This window comes from Grampus griseus, assembly GCF_964374135.1.
Source record: "Grampus griseus genome assembly, chromosome: 3".
Taxonomy (NCBI): Eukaryota; Metazoa; Chordata; class Mammalia; order Artiodactyla; family Delphinidae; genus Grampus; species Grampus griseus.
This window is the reverse complement of record NC_139019.1, coordinates 2,496,056-2,502,198: the sequence shown is the minus strand read 5'-3', so window position 1 is coordinate 2,502,198 and position 6,143 is coordinate 2,496,056. Positions and strand designations below refer to the sequence as shown.

The 6,143-nt window shown below is 37.8% G+C and overlaps 1 long non-coding RNA gene across 1 annotated transcript; it reads right to left on the bottom strand.

The window, feature by feature from the left end:
• Nucleotides 1–273: 273 nt before the first annotated feature.
• LOC309821267 lies at nucleotides 274–4,697 on the bottom strand. The gene is made up of 3 exons (XR_014296583.1): nucleotides 4,608–4,697; nucleotides 2,169–2,347; nucleotides 274–669 (listed from the first exon to the last, which is right to left on the bottom strand). It is a non-coding gene; the product is annotated as an uncharacterized lncRNA (long non-coding RNA).
• Nucleotides 4,698–6,143: the final 1,446 nt, after the last annotated feature.

Genomic DNA, 6,143 nt, shown 5'->3' with positions numbered 1-6,143 from the left:
TGTCTTCAAGAACACAGACCCCATGAATCACCTTTTTTAAAGGGGGGGGGTGCGGTTTAAAGTTCCCATGCAGCCTACGTCATGAATAAGCTGCTACTGAAACATCCTGTGCTCTTGATAAAGTTCTAAGACCTTGGTGATTGTCTTTATCATGAGAATCATACACAAATCCCACACGTGAACTGTTTAGACTTCCATTTTTAATTATTCATGAAATGTGCAGAAACATGGTCCAATGCACATTTGAGCAAAATTTGCTAATGCCCATGAACAAATCATAATCACCTCACCAGGGGGTCGGGGTGCAAGCTCCCCTTGAATCTGTGCCTTATTAGAACCTGCTGCTGCCACACTGACAGCCAGCCCATGGTGACGGGTCCCCAGCTCCCAGACTTGGGGACCTCGGCTGTGACGTCTCTACTCTCTCGACCCAAAGGGAGCTGCATTCAGCAGGTTTCTCAGATTCAAGGTTGATGTATCTGTGCTGAAGATACAGCCCAGCAGAAGGGCATGTTTCAGCTTTGGCACCTGGAGGAAACTTAGCTTCTGGTGTGACATCATACATGACGTGGCTTCCCTGTGGGTCCATCTGTGCAGAGGCAGGGGTAACCGCCAGGAGACTCCAACTCTTATGGGATGGAATGAAGTGAGCTTACTAACACTGATGGTCTGAAATTAAAAGGAAAAATATCAGGAAGCCAAGATGGACACAAATATGAACAGGTCACCCACACAAGAGGAAAATGTTCAAACTTATTAACTAGCAAAGAGATGTGAGTTACAATGGCACACATACAATTGCCTTTGGAAGATATTTATTAGCACTAATTATTGTCAGGCATTCTTCCAGACTCTGAGGATACAGAGATCTATGAGATAAGTGTCTGTTCTCCAGGGATCCTAATCCAGTGGAGAGGGATGGGCAAACAAACACACAAGACCCCAGGGAATGATGAGTGATGGAGATAAAGCAGAGTGGGGTGTCAGGAGAGGTGGTCTTGGGTAGCAGGCTGGAGTTTAGCAGGGACCAGACCAAAATCAGCTAAGGGAGTGTCTAGGCAGAGGGAGTGCAGGTGGTCTTGGCAGGGTCTTCTGCAAATTCAAGGACAGGGGGAGGTGGTATTGTGGTAGCAGAGTGAGGTGGGGATGATAAGGTGGAGGGGAGTAACAGGTAATAAGGCCAGAGAGGAAGCGGGGCCAGGTCTCCACACTCAGGGAGATGGGAAGTCCCGTCAATGGGATTCCACATTGTAGTTGCAATATGGATATATTTTAAAGTAGAAATGACAGAATTTTTTCTTGAGTTACACATTGAGTGAAAAGAGAGAGAGAGAGAGAGAGAGAGAGAGAGAGAGAGAGAAAGGATCTAATTATGACTCTAAGATCTTAGTTAAAACAAATTGAAGAATGTAGTTATAACTTACCAGGATGGGGAAAACTATGGGAGAGGAATGTTTGGGGATAAAGATTGAGTTCCTTTTAAGACATGAAGACTGAGATGCTTCTTGAACATCTAAGTGGAAATATTGAGAATGTAGCTGGACTTACAGGACTGTAGTTCAGGAGAGAGGTCTGGATTGGAGGGATACTTTGTGAATCACCCGTGTATAGGTGGACTTTTTAAATGACAGTTGAGTGTTATCCTCTAACAGTGCGAGTAAAAGAAACACTCAGTGAGGTAGAAGAACCAGGAGTAACTTTTCAAGAGCCAGTGAAGGAGATTTTTTTTTTTGAAAGAGCAGTTGATCACATGTCAACTATTATTAACAGCTCAGATAAGCCAAGATCAGAGAATTGCCCACTGGTTTATGTTCTGGACTGAATTGTGTCCCCCCAAAATTGATATGTTGAAGTCAAACCACTGGTATCTCAGAATATGACTGTATTTGGAGATAGGGAATTTAGAAAGGTAATTAAGGTAAAGTGAGGTCACACAGGTGGGGCCCTAATCCAATATGACTGGTGTCCTTATAAGAATAGGAGATTAGGACACAGACACAGGAAGAAGACAGCCATCTACATTCCAAGGGGAGAGGCCTCAGAAGAAACTAGTCCTGCTGATATCTTGGACTTCCAGCCTCCAGAACTGTGAGAAAATAAATTATTGTTGTTTAGGCCACCAAGTCTGTGGCACTTTTTCACAGCAGTTCTGACAAAGGAATACTCACTTGTCATATGCAGTGACTCGGCACAATGTTTTCGGCAGACTTTATTGGTTAGCAGACCAATATTGATTCCTCCTTTCTCTACTGACCTGATCACATTTGGGTGACCATGTACCTGACTCTGAGGATGGTCCATGATGGTCCTTTCCTCTTTGCCAGTGATTTAGTCCAGGGACCAAGTTCTGTTAAGAGATGTAAGAGGACATATGCTAAGGCTTCTGGTAAAGGGCCTCCTCCTCGACAATGGAGAGATGCATGAGTAGATGGTCCTGATGCTGCCCCCTCTTTTCTTCCTTCTCTGGGTTCTGACAGCCAAGGACTGAAACTAGAAATTAACAACTGAAAGTGCCTCCATCCCAACCCATTCAGAATCAAACAACCCACATCCAATTCACAAGTTAAAGAAATCACAGTGGAGTTATGACCATATACGTAAAAATATACATATTGTAAAAGGACAGCAAATCAAATTTAACAGAAAAAGGCAGAAAAAAAATCAACACTCTTTAGAGGAAGAGAATATAATTCAGAAGCCCTACAATAAATTATACACTAACTCCAGCACATGTTAAAATTATATATATATATATATATATATATATATAATCAAAAAGCAAGAAAAAATGGCAAAGAATCAAGAGATAAAATATTCAATAGAAGCAAATAGGAGATAAATCAAATATTGTCATTAGTGGGTAAAGACTTCAAAATAAGTATGACTAATATGGACAAATGGACAAACAACACTGAGCAAAATATAATCAATAAGCTTTCTAGAAATACAAACTGCAAAATATAATTTTTTAAAAAAGTATATTGACTTAATTTTAAAATTAAAGCAGAGGATAGAATTTATAAACTTGAAAATAATTCAGAATATAGTATTTGGGCTCAATTTTAAAGATAAGAAAGAATGGAAACAGCAGAACAGAGCATGAGAGAAATATGAGTGAAGATATGAATGAGAGAATGAAACAGAAGCAATATTGAAAAGTAATTACCCAGAACTTTCCAAATGATAAGACATCAACTCACAAACAGCTAATCTGCTTACAACTCAGCAAATTCAAAGCACAATGCAGAGATAACTGCAATTAATCATATCATTGTCTGATTGTTTAAAACCAAAGATAAAGGGGAATATTAAAAGCACTGGGGGTGGAGTGGGTATCCATTAACTTCAGGGGAAGAGGAGGGATGACCACCTGAAGCTCTGAAATTTTATCCTCAGTGAAAATATTGCTCCAACATTACAGGAAAATAAAGATCTTTTTAGACAAAAGCTGAGAGTATTTGTTTCCATCAGATTTCACACTATTGAAACTATGAAAGGGCCTTGTTCAGGAGAAAAGACAAGGGTTCCAGAAAAAAGCAGAGAACTGGGGAAAAAGAAAGGTCATTGAAAAAGAAAAATGTATCAATAATTTTATAATATATTGTCTTTAAAACAAAAATAATAACAATGAGGGGCTTATAACCTGTATAGAAATAAAACATATGACAATATGTGAGAGAAGAATTGGTGTAAAATCAAGTTAAATTGCTCTTAGAGGTTTCATTGTTTGGGATATAGAAAAGTGCCAACTTAAAGGAGTTAATGATAGGTAAGGATCCATTTTTAAAAATTTTTGAGATGACTACAAAGTGATAATAAACAAAATAAAAAAATCTACTAGAACAGATAAAATGAAATAATATATTGAATTAATTAAAAAGAAGACATTTAGTGGTGTATATAAAAGTAATATGTAATTAACAAGTAGCATTTATATTTGGATGGTTTGGCATGTGAAATTCTATCAACCTAGTTCACCCAGATTAATATGTTAAAAGAGAAAAAATAAAACATGTTATCTCATTAGAGAGAGAAAAATATATAAAATTCAACATTCATTCAAGAAAAATTCTTAGAGAACTAGGAAGACATCTTTATTGCAATAAAGCTATCCACTAAAGGCTGCATACTCCTTAGCAATGGGAGATTAGAAGCATTTTTATTAAATCAGGAAGAAATCAAGGTTACCTCTCATCACTCTCTTCTATTTAACATTTTTTTTTACAATCGACAATTCAAAGACATTATATATTTAAAAAAGAAATATGATGAATAGGCATTGGTAAGGATGAGACACTATTTTCCTGGTTTCTAGAAGACATGATTATCTATACTGAAAATTCCAGAAAATCAACTAACTCTTGCTCACTATAAACTATTCATCAGGATTTCAGGATAGAAAACAATATAATACCAATAACAAGAAAAACAGCTGTATTCACTTCCTCCAAACTCACCATACACACAAAGGTAAAGATACAACTTGTACAACAGCAACAAAAATTCTAAGAATAAATCTATGAAAATAGGACTAGGAAATTTATGGGAGAAATTATAAAAAAAAATACTGAAGTCTTTTAAATATAACCACTTAGAAGTACCCTCACCTCAGGTGTGTGAGTTCTGTATGAAGAAAGTTGAAAGCTTTATTGGCAGGAAACATCATGACAAATGAGGAGGGTTCTTTGCTGTTTCTGATTTGGGGAGGGAGGGACTGGGTGGGACGTGTCCTCACACTGCCTGCACCATGCATCAGCTCTGCCTCTGTTCATTGTGAAACCCAGGCAAGTTGCTCAACCCCTTCTGCCTCAGCTTTCTCTTCTAGAAAATGCTGACAACAGCACTGATGCGATCAAAGTACAAGGATACATAAAGCACAGTTGCTTTGTTTCTCACCACACAGAAGAGCCCCTGAAATGCGAGCTGCCCTCTCCCACACTTGCCCAGACATAAGGTTGTCCCCAGCCCAGGTTTTCACCAAGACACAAAATGTTCTAAACTTCATCTGGAACATAACAACAAAAGTTGACAACAAAATGTTTAAAAATGAGGATGCAACTCGTCATACTAAGTGAAGTGAGTCAGAAAGAGAAAGACAAATACCACGTGATATCTCTTATATGTGGAATCTAAAATATCACACAAATGAACTTATCTATGGAAGAGAAACAGACTCAAAGACATAGAGAACAGACTTGTGGTTGCCAAGAGAGAGGGAGAAGGGATGGATTGGAAGTTTGGGGTTAACAGAGGAAAACTATTATATAGAGAATTGATCAACAACAAGGACCTACTCCATAGCGCAGGGAACTATATTCAATATCCTATGATAAACCATAAGGGAAAATAATTGTTTTAAAAGAATGTAAAAAACAAATGAGAATGACGAAGGGGGTCTAGTCACTCTCAATATGAGATGACGTTGTCCACTGACCAGTACTCGTCCCCAAGCTGATGGTCAGGAGAACAGAACAGGCTCCTTGAAGCTGACCCTACTCTGGTTCAGTACTTGTTCTGTGGCCATAAATGCAACTAACAGAATAAGGAGGGACACATTATTCAGAAAATAAATTCCCAAAATAAGTATTTGAAAAAGATGACAGAAACTCAAATTATATCCTTTGAAAAATATTCTTCAAGTGGATTAAGAAATTACTGTACAGAATAAACTATTTTATCTTTATCTGATCTGAGGAATGAGACACTTCAAGCACATTTAGCAATGGAAAATCTCCACTGCAATGGAAGGTTATGATATTAAAAATATCCTAAATGGAGAAAAAAATATTTTTACAAATCCATTTTTTTTCAAGTGAATTTGTAATCCATGTGTCAGATTATTATTCTTAAAGCATAATTTCTACCAAAAAAATCAATGGAAAAAAAAAAGACACGTATGAAAATATAAGGTTAGAAACAAAAATACTCCAAGTTAGGAAATGATTTTCCAACATTATTGCATCCAGATAAATTGCAAGTTAAAGCTTTGCCTGGTCTGCCGGATTTCAGCAGGCAATGCTGAGTCCTGTCCATGACGCCCCGGGACACCTCTGTCTGAGTTTCAGCAGGATTTTCAATCTGGCACACATTTTCCATACAGCAGTTTGACGATGTGTAGTAAGAGCTTTTGCACGTCCACAATT